The sequence below is a fragment of the Danio rerio genome, chromosome 8 (assembly GCF_052040795.2).
Source record: "Danio rerio strain M-AB ecotype USA chromosome 8, GRCz13ab, whole genome shotgun sequence".
Taxonomy (NCBI): domain Eukaryota; kingdom Metazoa; phylum Chordata; class Actinopteri; order Cypriniformes; family Danionidae; genus Danio; species Danio rerio.
The window spans coordinates 14,492,369-14,515,388 of NC_141028.1; the positions used below are offsets into that span (position 1 = coordinate 14,492,369).

The 23,020-nt window shown below is 35.8% G+C and overlaps 2 protein-coding genes and 1 long non-coding RNA gene across 29 annotated transcripts in view; 1 reads left to right on the plus strand and 2 right to left on the minus strand.

Annotated features, from left to right (window-relative positions):
* Window positions 1-23,020, plus strand: part of LOC147842591 (uncharacterized) — a 496,599-nt gene that overhangs the window by 383,224 nt on the left and 90,355 nt on the right. The window lies entirely within an intron of this gene.
* Window positions 1-23,020, minus strand: part of fibcd1a (fibrinogen C domain containing 1a) — a 384,824-nt gene that overhangs the window by 104,651 nt on the left and 257,153 nt on the right. The gene's annotated exons all lie outside the window — the stretch shown is intronic.
* LOC147842592 (uncharacterized) lies at window positions 16,619-21,757 on the minus strand. Its single transcript, XR_015497740.1, has 3 exons — window positions 19,687-21,757; window positions 18,459-18,988; window positions 16,619-18,385 (listed from the first exon to the last, which is right to left on the minus strand). It is a non-coding gene; the product is annotated as an uncharacterized LOC147842592 (long non-coding RNA).

Below are 23,020 nucleotides of genomic sequence, written 5' to 3' on the forward strand. Positions count from 1 at the left end.
ATCAACTGATCAAGTCGGGACTTGAACCAGTGTCCTTCTTGCTGTGAGGCAACAGTTCTAACCACTGAGCCACCATGCCAACCTTCTTTATTATTACTATTATTATTATTGTTATTATTATTATTCATTTATTTTCTTTTCGGCTTAGTCCCTTTTTTAATCAGGGGTCGCCACATTGGAATGAACCGCCAACTAATCCAGCATATGCTTTAAGCAGCAGATGCCCTTCCAGCTGCAACCCAGTACTGGGAAACATCCATACACACTCATTCACACAAAAACATTATGGACAATTTAGCTGACCCAATTCACCTGTACTGCATGTCTTTGGACTGTGGTGGAAACCAGAGCACCCGGAGAAAACCCACACGAACAGGGAATGCCAAAAATACCAACTGACCTAGCCGAGGCTTGAACCAGGAACCTTCTTGCTGTAAGGCTACATGTTCATACATTATTTTTCGGACCCTGTATATACCACTTGCTATCAGACTGAAAAAATACCAGTTATAAACAGCGCCTCAGATTAACCTATTCAGTCATTCACTGTCTCATCAGACACCCAATTAAACATGTCCTAAAAATCCCCTTGAGGCGCAAAATTAACACAAACAACTTTTACACCTCTGGAGGCTCTTGACACTCCATCCAGTGTAAACCGCAGGATATAAAAAGCCCCTGGTATCCGAACTGTATTTCCAGCCTCAGTAAAGTCAGCCATTCTTAAGCCATTGTCTTTCACTGTGAGAGTGTAAATTGATCCAAACACACAATACTGTCCAGAAAGTACACCGACACTTCAAAGGGGCCCGGCTCTCAGAGGCCAAAGAGCCATTTCACACCTAATCAAGTCAGCCTTAATCCAGGCCGGGCCTGTGCTGATAACACACTTTGAAGTGAGGAGGTCCAGCGACAGGAAAACTCACACGGCTGAAAAAAAAGGACTCCTTCATTCAGGCTCATATGTGCTTATTCCGCTTCGCTTCATGGTGAAAGTTTGTCAGGCTCTGCAGTGTCATCATGAGCTTTTTTGGTTCACATTTATACTGTTCTAACCAAAATTGACCAGTTTACACTACATCAGTCTTGCATGATCTAATTACAATGGTATAAATCCACAGTATTTTCTTCGTAATGTTGGAAATTTTAGAATTCTTGCCAAGAGACTTGAAACAAACAGAACACTTTGTTAAGACATGTTGGTTGTTCTGCATCAAATAGCATCTTCAAGACGTCCACATGAGTCTGCCGCCACGTTTACACTAATACGTTTTAGTTTTAAAATGGCATTTTAGAGTGAAAATGATCCATGTCCACACTGACGTTTCACCTAGCATTTCTAAACAGCTCTCCATCCACACTATACCACTGAAAATGCACATGACGTGACCACACACACACTCTGGCATTCTCTGCAGCGTATTCATACGTCTGAGCTCCAGGCAGTCAGCGGGTGTTTTGAGCACATCTACCCAGATGAGAGCTGTGCACGTCAGACAGTTCATCAAGGATCTAATCTTACTATATTTGTTAAACATGATATTGATTCATCTTGTTGTCTATATCTGACAACATATTCCCAGACTTTGGTCTTTTAAATCTATTACTTTAAGTGCAAAGATTTAATAGATTAATTATTTTAACCACGTACACTGATTCTGCACATTTGACTGTTTGCTTGCCTTTATTTCTAATAACGTATAGCCTTATTGTAAGTTTTACTTTTATAATGGCCATTATTGATTATTAAAACTGATATTCAGTGAAAGAGAAAATATATGTTTTGTATTTTCAATAAGAATGAAAGGAGGGAGTAATGTAATAGGCTCCGTTTTGTTATAAATATGCATACAGTGAAGATGACGGTCATATAAATATGTAGCTACATGACGCCTCAACATTTTTGTTGTCTAGTAAGTTGCTAATATCAAAATGAAAATAGGCAGTTCCTTATTTAATGTTTTCATTTTATTGTTAAGAAAGTGAAACAACTTAGTCAGGGTGATGTGAATGACGTTATAAAGTACCCTGTTTCCTTTGAAGATTTACCCAACGTGTCGTCAAGAGTATGTTATCCATGTCAAACCTGCGAAGTCTGAACTTACAAGGAGCGGATGCAAGATTGAACTTTGTGTAGGCTAATTAATATTGAGAGAAATTACCCAATCAGAGAGGTGAATGTCTGCAGCCCTGCTTCTGTTTTCAGATGTCTTTGTTTTCCCCATCCACACTAACACGAAGCAGCAGCGTTTTAAATGAAAACGTCCTCTTCAGCGTTTTTTAAAAAGCTCCGTTTTCTGTGCTCGGAAACTCTGGCGTAGTGTGAATGGATGGCGTAACCATAGCAAAGCTTATGCGTTTTAAAACGAAAATGTGTTAGAGTAAAAGGGGCCTGCAAGAGCCTACAAGAGTAACTTACTATTCAACGAGAGTCTAATGAATCTAGCATGAGTCTATCATAAGCGTAATTTGGACAGAGTTGTCTTGTCTATTATATGTTTTAGTTTATAAGAGGAGGTGGCTAAACAAAGAATGCAAATAGGCATCTATAGCAAATGGAGCAATGGAACAGACAGGTGGAGATGAGATTGATTCAAGGGTGACGGCCGCTGGACGTGACCGAATTGAAGAACATTATTTGTGCTTTACATGTGTGACTGGTATTATGATGTGTGTCAAATTAATAAATTATTTCATTTAACTCCTTTCCTGCAGTTAACCAAAGAAAACGATTCCCTGCCATTGACGAGTTTTATGGCAATCTGTGCTTTAGGTGTAGGGGAAGCCCTTACGCATGTCCAGGGACTGAAATCTGAGAAAAAGTAATATTGTGGACAAAATTAAAGTAATACAACCTTATTGCCTTACAACCTTAAATTCAAACATTCCTTTGGCTTAATCACTACAGTTTTAGATCTTGTCTTGACATGAGACCAAAATAAAGAAGCTTTATTTTATGATTTGTGTCATTATCATTGTGTCATATATATATATATATATATATATATATATATATATATATATATATATATATATATATATATATATATATATATATATATATATATATATATTAGCACAAAATAAGTAATTTTTATTGCAAAAAAAAAAAAAAAAACGCAAAAAATCATGAAAAACTAGGGGGTCTGATATTGATTCTTAGACAGAGATGTTTTCAGAAACGCTAGGTGAAACGCCAGTGTGGACGTGGATCGTTTTCATTCTAAAATGGCGTTTTAAAACTTAAACGTATTAGTGTAAACGGGGCCTTAGACTTTGACGAGGTTAATAGTCTCAAACACAAGTGCTGGAGGAACACCTTGAATAGTTGGATCAGCTGTGCTTAATTAGAGTTGGAGCAAAACTGCAGAGCTGCGGCCCTTCACAAGTTGAGTTTGAGACCAATGGACTAGTGCATTAAGATCATCTCTAGCTTTGATTGTGATGACCATTGCTTATTTCCATCAAGAATTGCATTGGTTTTTAGCTGAGAGCTTGTATTGATAATGGGACCAACTCCAATATCTGACACAATCTTCATCTCAAATACAATCAATGGGGTTTAGGTCGATTGGGGGTCAACGCATGTGTGAAAAATGAAGCCTTTCACAGTATGAGCTAAATGAATCCTGACATTGTCATCCTGGAGCATGCCCATGAGATACATCTTTCAACACGGTTAAGAAATAAACATCTACGTTGCTTCAACATATATAACTTATATATCTATAACATATATAACTTATAACTTTAAGTCAGAAACGTAATAATCATTGCAGTAAAGATCCAGTCATATACTCTTTATTTTATTATTTGCTTTCGTAAATCCAAACAGCTCGGCGGTAGATGTATATCAACTATTATTCACATGCATACATTTTCCAGCCTTTTCATGTAGTTCTTACAAAACTTAATCCAACATTAATCCGATACTTGTACTCGCCTCTCTTATTCATAAAGAGAATTTTAAAAATCCTCTTTTATTCCCCTGTGAACATGTTCGAGCACACAACGATTCTCCTAATATAGCTCACATCTCATATAATGATTAATGTGGTCCAGATAACAGGAGAACGCCTAGGTTAACCTTCAGAATTAGAGGGTAAAACCTTGAAATCTGACCTCATTCACTGTGCTTTATAGATACTCGGCTGCATGACCTTCACCCGAGAAATTTAATATTAGGATATGTTTAGGGCTTATCAGTCTCCTCAGCTGCATTGCTCTTGCTGTTTACGTGTCACATACGGGTCTTCTGTGTATAGCGCACATTTATATTACCATAGTTGTGATGTTGTATTATTGTAAGTAAGGACTGGAAAGCATTGCACGACACAGCTGGAATCCGAACAAGAGTTTGTCACAGATGCTATCGGTGCAATCCTTCACGGCACGACTGCCTTTTATTGATTCTCTGGTGTTGAAAGTCTGAATGTCCAGTGCCACCGTTCAATTTATACCACATTAGAGGGTGTAAAATCGCTGATGGGTTGCAGATGGTGCCATTGATTTTAATAGAGATTCGACTCTCTCCTGATTTAACCACGCAATCTGCATATTAAACATCATTAATGTGTATTTGCAAAATTATGCTTGGAGTTTATCAACCTTTCAGCTATTTACTGCATGTTTACTGCCAAAAGTTTTACGCTGAAAATTAGATTGGAATTACTTGAAATGATGGCACGGCTGGCTCATGAAGATTAAAGCTTTTTATTGGCCCTCGTTTATGCCTCTGATTAATATTTCAGCTTCGATGATCTGATCACAAATAAAACCAATGGATATATATTAAACAAAATGCATTTTAATTGAAATAAATGTTAACAGAAAAAAACAACAAGACAGGCTAAAGGTAAAGTAAACGTTTTTCAGTATACATTTGTTTCTATATATGAATGTTATGGGGCAATATGACGAAAGCTAATTTGTTCCTTTTCACACTAATGATTTTTACAGGGACATAATATCAACAAATAAATGATTATTTTCATGTAGTTTGTTGCACAGCACCAAATAAATACCACAAAACAACTTTACACTCTCAACGATTTTTTATCGAATACATTTACCTCACCAATTTATCTCTATATAGACGACTTTTCTGAATTTGTCAGTTTGCTCAGTTGCTCACCTTGTACGGTGTTACTTATAATGCAGAGCTCTTAAATTTAAGCCCGATAAAGCACGCTTCCACAAGAGAGATTAAAGCAATGTAAAGTCAAGGTAAAATCACATGGTTACAATCAGGGCTGGAGTGGGATTCCTTTTCAGCCCTAGAGTTTCAAGCCTTGGACTGGCCCACTTCAGTTCACGACTGACTATATAAAATAATGTAATTTTCAATTCAGTACTTTACAGTGAAGATTAATTTTAACAGTTAACACAATGTAATGTTTAACAGTATTTGAATGTATTTGCCCATAAATATCCAAACCTTAAAATTAATAAAATACAAATATGAATTAAGCTGCATGTATAATATAAAGATTACAATCAAATGTTTTTAATTTTCTACTGACACTATCATGTCTTTTTCAAGGAAACAGCTGCTTTATAACTTCAAATATTTGTCATAAATATGAAAACATTTAAAGGGTAGCTAAATCTCCAACACTATTCTTTAAAACATCACAATGTCCTTTTCTGAATATATCTGAATATCTGAATATATGTTGTAGGAGCCTATTTGTTTGGATTCAATGATGTTATTTGATGCATTTCAGTTTTGAATATTTTGTTTTGAATTGTTTGCGTTTGAGAACTTAGAATATTCCTATGTGTTGTTCAGATAGATATTCTGTGTATTTTGCATTGAGGATATGTAGCATGTTAAAAATTGTGTGCGGGCTCTTTAAGAACTGCGTCTGTCAAATCTGACGGCAGTGCGTTCTTTAGAAGATAGCGGAGTCACACAGTTTTCTTTACTGCATCTGGGATTGTTGAAATTTGAGCTCATATTTTTGTATTTCTGAGTGAAGATTAAAAGTCAACATCTGACAAGAAACGGACTTCATAGATTTCTTTATTGGACATCATTAACCTGCAGGCTGCATTCTGCTAATAAATAATAAATGCGGGAGAATAAATAAAAAGAGTGGAGCTGCAGTAAAATAATTAATAAGAAGGTTGAGGCTATGGTCAAATAAATAAATGAACGAAAAAAGTGTGACTGCTCAGAGTGCAGGCAGCTAGGGAAACTGGCTCTCGCGGCCAAAAAACAGACCGGCCCATCGGGAATACTCCCGGTCCTTCCAATTAGCCAATCCGGGCCTGGTTACAATGCATATTTGTTTGGGTATTAAAATTAATTTTATGTCAATAGGAAAAACAAGATTATTTTGCTTACCCCATTGGCATACAATTTATTAAAGTCATCATGAAAAGTGTTTAAAACATTTCAGTTACCTAGTTACCAAACATAGAACAGCCAAACACCACTATGCCTTTTACTTTTATCCATAAAAAATATATTTTTAAATTCCATAAACAAATTATCTATGAAAACTTGTATCAGTGCAAGAGCTGGAGCATACGCTGGGTTTTTTTTATTGTTACTGTCGGTTCACTGGAGAGTTGGAATAATGGTTGCTTAGCAATGACAGACGTCACTGTGCACAACTTACAGGATCCTGATAACTCAAAAGCTGCAGGTCTTTCTGCAAATGTGTGGGATTGAGGTTTGATCATATTGACACCTTAAATGAACCATACGAGAGTTAGTTTGGAAGTGGAAGCTGGGTCTCTGTCCATTTTTTATTTATTTTTTAGTGCGCACCAGAGTTCCATTGCTGTATTCACACCTGCCCAAATGATCCACATCAAATGGGGAAATGAACTTGAGTTTAACTCAGTTGAGTGAGATTAATGAGCTAGGGTTAAAAATAATATAAGCATATAACAATTCAGAAGCATAAAGCCAGTAGTAGACTCTTATTCATAGATGGCTAACTCAACCAAAAATAAAACTAAACCTAACCCTAACCCTTCACCTAATCCAAACATTAATGTGTTTAATGTTTCTGTTAAAACATTAAAAAGAAGACTACTGAAAACCCATACCCATTGACTTGAATAGTATATTTTTACTACAACGCATACAAACCGTTCTACAAAACATTTTCTTCTGTGTTCAGCAGAAGAGGGAAACTCATAAAGGTTTGAAACCACTTGAGGGCAAGTAAATTGTGAGCAAAATTAAATTATTGTGTGAAATAGCCCTTTACATTCATTCATTCCTTTTCCTTCGACTTAGTCCCTTGTTTATCAGTGGTCGCCACAGCGGAATGAACCGCCAACTATTCCAGCAGGTTTTATGCAATGGATTAACCCTTCACATGCAAACAGCACTTTTTTTTTGCTAGTCAATGCATGTATTTACATACAATATGCAACAATGTGCATGAACATCCAATGCATAGTGTATAGTCATGGTGTTTGTGTTCACATACATTTGAGTATATTGAAATCACATTAGAGGGTTTAAAATAGCTTGTGGATTGCAGATGGCACCATTAATTCTAATGAATACTCTCTCTCTCTCTCTCTCTCTCCCTCTCTCTTCTAATATAGCCTCACAATTTACATATTAAACATCATTAATACATGTACATGCCAACTCAAGCTCACTAGAAATAAGTGACTGTCTATGTTTCTGCAAAACCCCAAAATATACTTACATTTTTTCAGTGGTTATTAGACAAATGAACAATAGAGGCAGTAAACCACCAGCAGCTTTGTTGCTTTTCACACAAAATGACACTTTATTAGGTACAACTGTCCATCAGCGTGGCAGCAACTCAATGCATTTAGGCATGTAGACATGGTCAAGATGATCTGCTGCAGCTAAAACTGTGCATCAGAATGGGGAAGAAAGGTGATTTAAGTGACTTTGAATTTATAGTTGTTGTCAGACGGGCTGGTCTGAGTATTTTAGAAACTGCTAATCTACTGGGATTTTCATGCACAACCATCTCTAGGGTTTGTGAAGCAGACAAATCTTCAGCAACTGCGTGATGCTATCATGTCAATATGGACCAAAATCTCTGAGGAATATTTCCAGTACCTTGTTGAATCTATGCCACAAAGGATTAGGGCAGTTCAACCTAGTACTAGAAAGGCATAACTAATAAAGTGCCTGGTGAGTGTAAATAATAATGGCTTATTTTCAAGCAGTTCTTTAAACAGTACTTTACAAAGTCCTAAAAACCTGAACTTCCTAATTTTTTTCAATCATTCAGGATTGTTGAGCGAATCACTTGAATCAATAAATTAATTTAATCACTCATTAAGAGTCAATTGTGTAGATAAGTTAGTTTTTTTGAGGCAGTTGGAATGCATTATATCACATATGACTACAAATGCAATTTCTAGTTGTTGAAAATGGACAAGCTTAATATGTTTTAACACAATTTATACCTGTATTTACCAGTAATGAAATACCAGGAATGCTTGTTCTGTATGTGTTCAACATGGTTTTTACAGCTATTAGAACATGTAAACTGTGCCAGCTTGTATTATCATGTTGCATTAAAAGGTTAGAAAATGCCCCTGTAACCCCGTCGGTCCTACACCACCCAACTGCATGGCAGTCAGTGCTAATAAGGAGGCTAAAGACTATTGATCCCACCTTGAAGCGGGTTTGGTTTAGCCCTCATAGCCCTCCTGGTTAGAGCAACCGATGAAGATGGTCGCCGTTCAATACCAGCTCGGAGCGGGTTGGGTGGTGTAGGATTATCATCAGGATAACATTGGTGCCGTGACCTGGATGGGAGTGAGGGAGTGAGGTTTAAGGAGGTGAGTGTAGCAGTATAGCAGTGACGTGCTGTGCAGGTAAACCTCACTCCTCTGACCTCTAAAGGTGTTTTAGCGACAGATGCTATAGGCTATGGTCTTTAGCACTCAATGTTAGAACAACCGACTCCCATGCAAACTGTTGCCAGTTCGATTCCAGCTCAGAGCAGGTTGGGTGGTGTAGGACCAGCGGTTTTACACACGTTCATACACACCCATAGACTATTCTTCAAAGAAATTAGGAAAATGGGCAAAAGTAGATAAAAGATGCATCAAACACATTGTAAATGGGAATATCTCTCTCTTGACTACTTGTGATCTGACTGACCAAAACACATATTAATAAAAGGTGTAAACAGGTTCTTATATGCCAGCCAAAATTTAATTTATTAGATTAAAAACTGTAAAAATGTGACCTTTCAGTATAATATTAAAGTAATATTCCTGTGATGAGCAATTCATAGTCATTACCACAAATTACCAATGCTGAAAAGGGTGAACCATATTTTCTTCAGGATTCTTCGATGAACACGAAGTTAAAAAGAACAGCATTTTTTGGCAATCCATTGGAGAATCGATAGTGTTAATAGGTGTGTCAAAGTCAAACACATTATCTGCAGAGAAAAGTGAGAGATAACTTAGCAGAATCGCAAATAAGTCCTGAAGGGCCAATGTGTTACAAAACAGTTGAATGAACAGAAAAGGGATTCTCTGGAAATAAAAATATTACACGCATGACTTATTCACAAATTAAAAAAAAAACATCAGTCCCGCAGAGAATGCATTCCCAGCTTGATAAAAAAAGCAAATGAAATGCATGGAAATTTATGTGGCTTTTAAAAGTGGTTCATGTAATAACCTTAACCCAGAAAAAAAAAGAAAAAAAGCTGTGCTGTTTGAGGCCTGACAGAATGCACGTAAAGACTCGCTTTACAGAGGAGGTAAATATTTCAACGGAGCCACTTCATATGCCATGCTCTGGCCATGTATAATAGATAAAGCATTTCATTTCACCTGGCCACTTTTAAAAAATAGGCAAATTATAATACGGAAAATAATGCTTTTTCCAGAGTGTTGTGATTACACTCCATTTTTTTTCATATAAAAGCCCAGCGCAATCTGCACACAGAATAATGCATTTTTCTTTCCCCATTGAGACCGTCCTTACAATCCCAGCCTGTCTGTAATCATGAGAAATCATTACTCTCTGCTAAGATCAATGCCAGGCAGAACCCCGTCTGTGGTGTGCGGCACCCGTCCATTTTTGAAACAACCTACGGGTAGCGCTGGCCATCAGAATATAAATAGAGCAAACCTCAAGAATCGTTAGACCTCCGGACCTTTAGTGGTCATGCAAAATTCAAAGCGTCAAGATGGAAAAAGAAAGATATGCTGAGACGATTCCCCCTCTGGCAAGAATGTTACTTTCAACTTTCATCACCTTTTAAGATGTGCCATCAAAAACCGTGCCCCTTGTTTCCCCCCTGCACATCTCCAGAGTTGCTTCTAAGGAGCTACAAGGGGAGAAAAATACAGCAATTAGTGGAGATCCGGGGCAGGAGCGGAGATGGCGGAGATGGAGAGATTAACTGCAGGAGTTTGGGGAGTGGGCGCACGGGGTTGAAACTTTTCTGGGTTTAAATTGAAATTAGATTGATATATTTCATTCCCCCGCCATGCCAACAAAGTGAGATGCCAACGCCGATGCAATTTCCTCTCAGATGCTTTGATTGCCGCTTGTGTCAGGCCATCTTTTAAAGAGCTTTCTCTTGATGGACTCTCGACTGAAGTCTGTCTTTAGAAAACAACAAAAACATACGATTCATGAACCATGCCGAGACTGCTTGCTTCTAGGTCTGCTCTGAGTTTCTTCAATCACTCTAGTGGTGTGTTCAAACTCTTACATGGTTAAATAAAAAACAACTAATGTCCACTAAGCTGCCTCAGGTTCAGAAAGGCTCCAAATTGAATCTAGCAACACACAAAATATCATTGCTCACAAGCCCTTAGGTCATTCCAGAACTATATTATAGTTTGTGTGAGAGGCAGTGGTATCAGTGAGCAGCACAATTGCCTCACAGCAAGACGGCTGCTGGTTCCAGCCCCGGTTGGGTCAGTTGGCATTTCTGTGCGGAGTTTGCATGTTCTCCACATGTTGGAGTTTGCTTCCTCCGGCTGCTCTGGTTTCCCCAACAAGTACAAAGAAAGGCACTATGGGTAAATTTGGGCAAGCTAATTTGTCTGTAGTGTGTGTGTATGGATGAGTGTGTATGGATGTTTTCCAGTGATGGGTTGTAGCTGGAAGGGCATCCGCTGCGCAAAACATATGCTGGATTATTTGGTGGTTCATTCCGCTGTGGCGACCCCTGATGAATAAAGGTACTAAGCTGAAAAGAAAATTAATGAATGAATGAACGACGAAGATGATGAATCAATTACTATTTAAATTATTGTGTTTGTAAGTGTAAGTGCTTAGGAACCAGATGTGGTGAAAGATATCTTGACCAATTACATGACAACACTGGGTCATCTGACCAATTAGAGAAAAGCACAACCTCTGAATAGAGGGATTTAGAAAGACTGGGCCCTTAAATGAACTATTTCAAAGACTGAGGGGAAAAAGAGTTGATGCTGCAATGCATGTTATGAGATCTTTATTTAATTACGTGGATAATTATGTGGATTAGAGTGGATGTTTTTAAATCTATTGCCAGAGACTTCCAAAACACAGTACTAAATCTTTAAGCTAGCATAATAGGAGCATTCTTTTCAGCATTCCACAGAAAGACAAAAAGGGTCAGTAAATTATATTAGAAATTACAGTTCTGGGTAAACAGTCGTCCTGAAAGCAAATTAAATGTCCTGATTAAAAAAAGCTAAGAAAATGATAATCAGAAACAACAAGTACTGTACATCCAGAGCATTTTATGGGTCTCCTAGAAATAAAAGCAATTTATTATGTGTCCCAAAAAGCAAAACTTTAAAGAAGAAAAAAAAAAAATACACAGAGGAGGACAGAACTACTTATTAAAATGCCTCTGGGGATTCTGGTTTCCAATATTTGAGGTGTTTTTTGTTTGTTTTTTTGCCTGAAAGTGCATTGTTATTTTTGACAAATAGTACTATGAGAAAGCTTCTGACAGAGGGGGAATATTACACAAAGAAACAAATCAATGCATTCAAGTGCAAAATAATCAGAATTTCTTGAAAAATTGCTAGGGGGCAATTGTTGAGGAAACAGTATGCATCCCTCGGTGTTAAATGAGCTTTGAAGATCCAAATGTCATCCGCGCCATCTGACAGTGCCGAATGAGATCACTTGCTATTAGGAAATAAGCAGAGGTGAGGAGCTAATGTATGGCTGCAAATAAAATATGGGTGTATTTTTAAAACAGTACTGGAAGAGAGTGATTTTTTTGACTTTCAGTTTCATTTATGGCATCTGATTATCTGTATGTGGACGAAGCGAGTACTGAAATACTCTTGACAGGGTTTCCTGCCATGCTCCTGCATTGAAAGATAGTACATTTTAGCTGAGTTGTGAGTTTTAGCTTGTTTAAATTGATTGTAATGAGAGAGAAAGACTGAGGGCTGAAAAATATTACACAGGCTTTAAAAAGAAAACATATTTCTATAGCTCCATGCCACATATATTTTTACTAAATAAAATAAATAAATAAAAATACATATATTTGAAATGGTTTAAATAAGTGTAGCTACTCAATACTAACAATACAGCAATTTAATCACCCACCCAATAATACCCATTATATTTCAATAAATAATTTACAGAACTGGTTTTAGGGTTCATTAATTAAAATAGTTAAAATCTTGATTGTTCTGATACAAACTAATTTTCTTCGCGAATAGTCAATTATGTGAACACTGATTACATAAACTGAATCATTTCAAAAACTGGTTTAATCTGTCAATCCAGTTCTGTTAAAAGAACTGGTTAAAAAGAATCAAACATATTGATTGCTCTTAAACCGTGTAATGATTTACTCACTGAATAATCAATCAGTCTCAATGCTCAATTAATACAAGCATCAAAAATCGTAATCGATTACCCATTAAATAATGGCTAGTTCTGAAGGTTTATTCAATAAAATTAATCACTAGAACTGATTAATTTTTATAAAAGAATTAATAATCTTGATCGGTCTCATACAGTTTAATGATTCACTAACTTAAAAATATACTCAGATATTCTGAATATTTTAAACTAAGGGTATTTTAGTATAATAACTAATAATTAATGATAACTAAGAATAAAACTATTGGTCAAAAACATTTCCATTACTTTACTTGTAAAATCGTCTCGTACTTAAAAACTATCTGAAATCAAATCATTAGATTAAATTATGAAAAATAATTATCATTTGAAATGAATTAACACTCTGACTTGTGGTTGTTCAGAGAAGCACCTGTAATGCCTCATTTCTGCTGAGTGGAACAGTACGATACTGTATGGTTTGGTACCGGTCACCTTTATCAGGCTTGTACCTTCACTGCCAAATAGTACCAATGGTACCGTTTTGGTGGGTGTGGTGTACGACAAAAAGTTGCAGTCGATGTCATTCTTGATTGATTGTTCATCCTAAACAAATGCTTTGTATACATAAACATAAATAATTGTTTATTACTAACCTTTCTATTAACAGGATTCGATTACAGATCAATGACAATGCAAAATAGCCTATTGTAATATTTGTGATTTATATGCAAAAAAAACCCAAAAAACATTTATGAACACATACAGAGATTTTAAGTCTAGGAAATATTGCCAATTACAAATTAAAAATAACCAAAATTTCATTTCATAAATGATACAAAACATTTAAAGTCACTACAAATCTCCCACCCTTATTCTTTACTGGCACATGTTTTTACACGCTTTTAGATACCCTCCTAAACGACAACAGGACACAAGCAGATTCTGCTCTTCTTCTTGACTTTGTGGCTGTTCATCAAAATGACGAGAAGGTTTGTTTGATGTCAGGTCGACCATGGTTCTTTTTTATATGCATATATTATAATGGTGTAGTGTCTTGGCTGTGTATTTAAAAATGGCACTTCCCTTGTTTTCATTCTCTTGGCTTGTGCATGCGCTACTGATGTTTCTCTGTAAACCAATAGCGTTCAGCTGTTAGTCTAGCTCCACCTTTTGGTACCCAAAAAGTGGTACAGTACTGAAAGATTCGGACTTCTGCCTTCCAATCCGTCTCATCGCGGATCAACGTTTATCCTTTTCGCATGTCCCGTTTCTCATTATCTTTATTAGATATGATTATTTGATTATTTAAATGAGTATTTAACTTAGAAATGATTTTAACTAATCAATAAGTTAAACACACTACCTTATGTAAGAATGTTCAGTGCATTTGCCTGTCTGTGTAACTTTTTCAGGAGCCACCAAACTAGGTCAGAGGTCACAGAGACCTTGAGTAGAACTGAGGGCTGAGGACTGGAAGCAACTGTTTCTATTGTTATTTCTAGTAGTTAATACTATCTAAAATGTCTAAAGTGATTTTGCTATTTTTACAGTTAATTCTTTTTAAAGTAATTTCTTTTTATGTTAGATAGACATTGTGCGTAGTGAGGATATTGTAGCCGAATGTTGATGGAACCAGTCTTGAACCAGTTTGATAAAACAGCTGAACGTACAAGAAACAACCTTGAGTTTCCACAACTGATTGCCTCTTGCATCTATTGTGTCCCTGGTTTAGCGTTTCACAGGTCTGGAGTCAGCTCTAAACAGTCTAGTGGATGTCTGACGTTTATGCTTAAGATATTGTTCAGATTTGTACGCACGAACACCACGTGGAAATGTACCTAGTCTATCTGTGTTTTAACCAATCAGGTTAGAACACCTATATGTATGACGCAGTTAATGGCGTTATGTGAGAGTATAATTGTTATTGATTGGTGATTGTAAGCAGAGCGGCCTAGGAACTCATTGCGAGTGTTGAAGCTGGCTTCTGCTACAACCTATCTTCAGTAAACTTCATTTATTTATTTAAATCTCTGACTCCGGCTCTTCTTCATCTGACAGACTGGTTGATCTTTGGGTTAAACTGTATACTATCCCTACAGAACGGTTCACTTTTTGGTACCTTTTGACAGTGGAAACGGCCATAAAAACGTACCGAACCATACTGTACCATACCGTATACTACTACTCAGTGGAAACAAGTCATAAATTGGGCTTTAAGATAACAATATATCAGTCAAGTGCATTCTTTTTACTAAAACATATTTTCTATAAAAACATATTTGCTAGAAAATGTAAAACACGACATGACATGTTTTACTACATGTTTTACTAAGTTTGTCCTCATCATTTTTACTTTTGTTTGTTTCAATTTGTGTGGTTTTGGATTTCGTATATGTTCAAACAATTACTTTATTTTTATTACTCAGAGCTTTGCACAAGATCTCTTGACATTAGATGTGTTTAGTTAAATCTGCTAAATTACAATTTCTAAAACGAAAACTTTAAACTAAATATATAAAAACTAAATAGAAACATGTTCACAAATTCAAAACTGAATTAAAACTAACAAAACCATGAATAAAAAGAACTAAAACTGAACTGAAATAAACAGAACATTTCAAAATAGTATCAAAATAAAACCCAGTTTTAAAATGCGAAACTGTAATTATCTTGTTCTGAGCCACTTTTAATTGAGCTTTAAATTAATTGTATGAAATTATTGAAACGAGTCATTATTAACACTTACGCTGCTACTACAATGTATATAGTCAGGTCACATGAGCAGAATCTGAACGATTGTAGGCAAAAATTACCCATGGATATTCTCTTTAAAAAGAGTCATTTGCAAACCCAGCGCGGATGCTTTTAAGTGTCAAAACACTTCATCGCAAGTTCATTTCTATGAAAACAACAGGGTGTATGAAATACCCAGCGCTCAGACAGGTGCTAGTTCTGCAAGCTGATGGAATGTGTGAGGACGTGAAGTTCATGTCACTTCACTTCTCTGTTTCCCCTCTTCTGAGTAGACATTGACATTCTGTTCACAAGCTTCCAACAGTGGCTCACATCAACCTGACTCATGTCACACTTTTTTTTTTGCCATCCAGTAAGCTGAGAGAAAGATTTCAAGGGTGAAGTTTGGGTAGTAGATCGTGTTAAAGTGATGAAAACACACAAAGGGAAACTCACAGCCAGGAATGTAAATCTCTGCCTCTTTGGTGTTGGTCCACTTAACGGGATATTTAGGGAAGTGGTGTTTGGGAACGCTGTTTGGGAGGCGTAATGCACCTGTGTGCTGACAGAGGTAAAACAGGGACATTATTCCAGACATGGCTGACAGCCACAGCTGCCTTCCAGATGTTTATACAACTGATTACTGCATAAATGAAGTATCTGCTCCAATTAACCACGGTATGCCATCGTTTAGGGTTTTAGAGGATTGTAGCTTTTTCATTAGCCCCATGTGCACTTATTGCTCCTCTCTGTCTTTTGTATGCAAGAACTGAAAATATACTAAGAAACTATTGAATTGAACATATTTAGAAGTTCGACCCAAAACAAAAACTGATGTTGAATGCAAAACAAACATCATCAGAAGCTCAGCATGCCAATTTTTCAGTTCAAATCTGTCAAAAAGTGCCAAAGTTGGTCCAAATGACTAAACAAATAATTCTATTGAGTCAGTCCTTTAAATTAAACTGTCTGAATAAAATGGTTAAAAAGAATCTGTATTATATCAGTTTAAATAAGTGCAAAGCCCCGTTCAGACTACATGATTTTTATTGTCAGCTCTGACAGTCGCTCTGTCAGATTATGGCATTTTGTCTAGAAAAAATCTTGATGTGTCAAGGATATGAAATATGCCAAACTACACTTTGCTTCTCGATCAGTCATTGTGTGACATCTACGACAGTCATTCTGTCAAATGTCTCTGTAATTGTCTATTAAGTGTTTCCCACAGACGTAAGGTTTACCCATACATATGTGTGTGTTTTCTGAATGAAAACAGTAGAGGAGTAGATAGAAGAGATTTCGGAGCTGTGGAAGCTGTTTCCCAGCATCGACTGTAAACAAATCACAAATGCTAAACTTTCTTCACATTAAAATGACAATAAAACCTTCAGTAGACAGCCGGTTACCGTGTATTCATATAAAAATATCCTGCACCCCATTGTGAATGAAAACATAATGAGTGATTTGTTTTTAAATATTAATTCCAGTAATAATATATGCAGTGGGGAAATAAGTATTGAGCACATCGTGTTTTTTTGCTGGTTTGAGTGTTTTTAAAGATACTGTTGACATGGAATTGAACCAGATGTTAGTAAAAACCCAAACAATACATAAAAACATAAACATAAAAATATAACAAAACAAAAACAATCTGAAAACTGAGTTCTGTGTAATCACAATGCAATAACAGTAGTAGAAATTGCTGAACTATAAAATGTACTTTATATAATCTCTTTTTTTTTTTTGGGTGATGACAGCTTAAAGATGCTTCTCCTATGGAGAATGAAGTCACATGCATTGCTCATTGTGTCTATCAAATCTGATTTTCATTTTGTATTTTCTATTGGATAAAGGTCAGGTGGTTGTCTAGGCCATTCGACAGCTTGATTTTCTTTCTCTGAAAGCATTTGAGAGTTTCCTTGGCTGTGTTTTGGATCATTGTCTTGCTGAAATGTCCACCCTGATTTCATCTTCATCCTCCTGCTAATGTAGATGTTGGAATGAAGCAGCTAATATTAATTTACAACGAGGAAGGGCAGAGAGTTGCTGAAGAACTACTGAGGGATTTCAGGTGCTGTCTGGGCTTTCACTGCCTCTCTACACCTCCTTTTCTTCATGTGTTCAATAATTTTTCCCTCTGTCATTTCTTTTTATTACGCATAATGTAATTTGTAAACTAATTAATATTGTTTTCTTTGCATATATGAATTTCTTTGGTTGTTAAAAACATCTGGTGAAAAATTCAAGTTAAGTATTTCCCATGGAATGTAACCTAATGTAAACAACAGTGAAAAATGTAACATGCTTGACTTTCTGTGTTGACTGTGTTAACTGCAGAAAAAGCATTGATTGTCGTGTACTATAAAACACTACATGAGAAGAAATGATTAAATCTTGCGTCCTGAACCTCATTTGTCATTTACAAAACCCCACGGACACTGTACGTCAAGTAAATGATGCCGAAATCTGAAAAAAAAATCATGTTATCTAAACTGGGTTTAACAAATGTATGATTCTTATGCATATTCTTATAGTTGAATCTGTCAAAGAGAATCAAAAAACGGTCTTGAACAGTCACAGTTCACAACGAGTGTAATAATCACACTGCAAATGCCCGGAACATGGAAATTGTTGCAACATAGGCTCATTCTGAAAACGTAGCCCTGTATACATTTTTGGAGATCCCAAATCATGTACCCAGAGGAACATAGAGCTGCATTTCAACTTTTAAAAAGAATGCTACGGGGCGGTATGGCACTGTTGCTTTTAGCGCTTACCAGCTGGCCACTTAACAGGCACGTGTACAGGTAAAGCTCAACCTAGGCAGAGCACATGCCCTTCTTTTCTTGATAAAAAATTACTCTCAAAAAACAACGAAGGAGTCCCTTGCTCTTAATCATTTGATCGTCCAACACCCCTGCCCTCTTCATTTCACAATTGTATACCCCCCCCCAAGCTTTTGAAGTTCACAATTGTCCAAATTAAGTCCCCCTAGTATTCAGTACACAATCGTAGGTCACCTCTAACCACCACTCCCCTCCCTCACGCTTTAGTTCACGATCGTACACTCCATGGCCCCAACCATCTCTCAACCCTCTTGCATGCTCTTTCATTTGCGATCATTCACATAACCAACACCAAGACAACCTTCTCTGCTCCTAAGACTTCAGTTCGCGATTGTCCACCCCGCCCAGTCTTCAGTTCATGATCATCTTCCACAACTGAGATCTGAAAAAGCATACACAACAACCTCAGGTGGATTCACGGAAAAAAAAAAAAAAAAAAACGGAGCTCCTGGGACGCATTTCACTTTCTCTTGAAATGTATGTAGGTATACATAATCAGAATGAGCCTGGATTAAAATTATCATGCAACGCTGAATTAGAGAAACGATTCTGATTCTTCAAAATGACTGATACACTATATTCTAAATCCTCTTGTAAGAGAAATGTAATTCAACATTCACTTAAAGCAGGGGTGTCCAAACTATGGCCCGCGGGCCATCTGCGGCCCGCAATCAGTTTCGTGGCGGCCCGTGAGGCTTTTTATAAATATCAATAGAATCTGACCCGCTATACAAAAATGAACGTAATTCAATAAATAACCACCGGGTGTCGCTATTACATGCATTCAATTAAGCAACAGTTCTTGTTATGATCTATCTATCTATCTATCTATCTATCTATCTATCTATCTATCTATCTATCTATCTATCTATCTATCTATCTATCTATATACACACAGTTGAAGTCTGAATTATTAGCCCCTCTTTGATTTATTTCTTCTTTTTTAAATATTTCCTAAATGATGTTTAACAGAGCAAAGACATTTTCACAGTATGTCTGATAATATTTTTTCTTCTGGAGAAAGACTTATTTGTTTTATTTCGGCTAGAATAAAAGCAGTTTTTAATTTTTTATGAACCATTTTAAGGTCAAAATTATTAGCCCCTTAACTTGCCTAATTAGTTAAGCCTTTAAATATATATATATATATATATATATATATATATATATATATATATATATATATATATATATATATATATATATATATATATATATGCGTGTCTGTGTGATGTATGTAAAATTTGGCCCGCGACAACGTTTTTTTTTTTTTTTTTGCATCTGGCCCTCGGCCCAAAAAGTTTGGACACCCCTGACTTAAAGTGTAGGTGCTTTTGTTTTGTTTTTCTATGACATGCACATTAACTATGAATTGCTGTATAAAAAGTCCTTCAAAAAAGTCATATTTATTCTTCAAAATAACAAATAAATAAATAAATAGCACCATGTGACTTTGGAACAACATGAGGGAGAGTACATAATGACAGACTTTCATTTCAGGCTCAACTATTCCTTTAATAAAACACCAGAGAGCGAGCGTTTGGAGAGGAGAGAGGACAGCTCATTCCTCCACTAACTAGGAATGTCCGTGACAGGGATTGTGTGCATGTCCAAGCATGTGAAATTACAACCCCCTCCTTCAGCAACCCTCTCCGTGACCCGTCTGAACTCGGCCTGATCTACTCCGGTACCAGAAGAAAAGCCCCACATCCTCATCAAAAACCGCTGGAGGCCGGAGATGATGAATAGGGGTGCTGGATCTATTAATTCCCTGTAACAGTTCCTTTCTGCCTCTTCAGATTCCCAGCGCTCACGGCACGCTTAACGGTGAAAGACGATGTGTTAAGCTAATGCTTCCACTGCCGCAAAGCAGCTTTGACTGTAATCAGGGGATACAATATGTCACCCTTTTCAACACCATGTATGCAAGCCAACATAAGCAAACATGAAAATATGTGTCCTGAGGTTGTGTCAGAATGAAGGCCACTATGCCGTGTCCATTTGGTTTCTATAGGGTGCGACTATATAGTGCCACCCACTTTTTTTCAGAAATATTATTGCCCATTAATTTATGCAATAGGGGTTTATAAAGCATATTTGTTATTACAATATCGCCAAACAAAAAGACAAGGTTATAAAACATGAGGGAAGACAATTTAATTTAAGCACTGTGAAAGATGATAGTATCTTTTGAAATAATATATTTCTAATAACTTTATTGCAAAATACATCTATGTTTATACATAGAGAGTTGAAGTCAGAATTATTAGGCCTTCTGATTTATTTTACCCTCTATGTATTTTCCCCCCATTTTCTATTTAATAGCAATATGATATTTTTCAACACATTTCTAAAGATAATAGTTTTAATAACTAATTTCATATTTAATAACTCATAATATTTTACTAGATATTTTTCAAGATACTAGTATTTAGCCTAAAGTGCAATTTAAAGGCGTAACTAGGTTAATTAGGGAAGTTATTAGGCCAAAACTTTGTATAATGATGGTTTATTCTGTAGACAATGGAAATAAATATTGCTTAAAGAGGCTAATAATATTGAACTTAAAATGTTTTTTTTAAAAGTAAAAACTACTTTTATTCCAGGAAAAATAAAACAAATAAGACTTTCTCCAGAAGAAAAAATTATATCAGACATAATGTGAAAATTTCCTTGCTCTGTAAAACATAATTTGAAAAGCATCCTATTCCTATTTCATTCCTATTTCATTGCAGGGCTAAAGTTGGGAGTTTTTTACATTTGGCACGAAATCCCCAATGCCTCTACCACTGATCTTAATGAAACAGTGGATGATGACCATAAAGACAATGTGTCATCAAATATCTTCTTTCCTCTTCCTGCAGATGTCAGCCTGGCCCCCGCTGTGTTTTTTCATATCAGGATGCTCAAAATCTTAGTAACACCATCTGGTATTTGAAATATCTTCTTTCATTGCAATAGCCTTGCACAGGCAAACACAGAAATAAAGCTTATGATGTTCTCCAAGTATTGTTCAAAGAGTCTTCGGAGGACAGAGAGCAAATGAGGATACGGCGTGACAGTGTTCTTTCAATTATTCATTATCAGATACATTTCACATACTCTAATTCGTTTGTCGTACACATAATGGCACTGAATGAAATCAAAACAAAGTGCTTTTTTCATATTCTTAGAGGATTGAAAATGTTGAAGATCTGAAGTTAATTGTTGATATGGAAAGCACAACAGACGTACCTCCCTGAGAACTGATTAAACCACTTTTTAAAACTATTAAACATACCGTCTGAAAAGAAAGCCTTGGAAACGTGCCACTTTGAAGCAATCATTGTGTTCCACTTACTGTAATTGCAATTGTACAGTGAAAATCCTACCATATTTTGCCAGACTCGAACCCTGTCATTGTGGTCAACTCCTCTGTGATTCAAGTTTGCTGACATACATGGCGAGCTACTGGACAAACTGGTAAAAACGGTAATGCCGTCCATACAAAGTTAAGGGGTCAGCTGGTAAGCGCGAAAAGGAACGGCGCTACACCGCCCTGTAGTGTTCATTTTAAAGACGAAATGCAGCCTTACGTATTTCTGACTACATAATTCACGATCTCCAGAAATATAAAATATAAAAATAATTAGTGATCATACAAAATTGTGGTATATTTTTAATTTCTTTAAAATAAATCTGACAAATAGGCAAAACCTAGTTGTCTGAATGATACTAAAATACTCTTTTTTTGCCTATTTGTCAGATTTTTTTAATTATTTAAACTATAATACAATTTTGTAAGATGTCAAATTTGTATCTATTTTAGCTAAAATAAATTAAAAAATTAAAACAAAAATGTTTAAAAATCTAAATGTTCAAAAACGAAATAATATTCTAAAAATTATATATGTTTTCAACTGAATTAAATATCAATAACAACAATAAAAATAAAAATAGAAAAATGAAAAACAATATAATAATACCAGAGAAGGCTGTCTAATTGTTGACAGTAATAAAACATTATTTTTGTGTGTATATATATAGCCCTCTCAGGTAAAGAATAAAGCAGCAGCACAGAAAGGTTTGAGCATCCCCTCCACTAATCTTATCTTGTTTATGTTCAATAACCCTGAGCTTACAGCCCTGTTGCTATAACAACAACTCCAAAATGAGTTTCCAAAAATGGATCAATTGACAAATAAAACCAAATAAACTTACCCAAATGATACGATTATTAACAACATCTGAATGATTCTTTTAATAAAGGCATAATAAAAGCATGTTCTCTGGATTTACTGAATTTATGAGGAATAAGTTTGACTAAAATTGTAATATTTGTTTTATTTTATACAAGTAAAACACAAACGATAAATGGAAAGAAATGTTTACAGTTTTTGATTGAAAATCTGGGTTATTGTACCAAATATTTACGTTTTGATGCTTCTAAAATTAAATTAATAGTATTGTGTGGTCAAAAAATGCCAATAGACATGTCTGAAACATGTGTTTTTGAAGTGATAAAAGATCATTCAAAGTGTTTTTGAAATATCATCAGTAGTTAAACTATTCTGTTTCATCAATGACGTTACTGCAAAATATAAATTTGGACAAACTAAAAATTTTAGAGAATTCTTTTCCAAAGCTGTATATATATGTATTCTCATATATA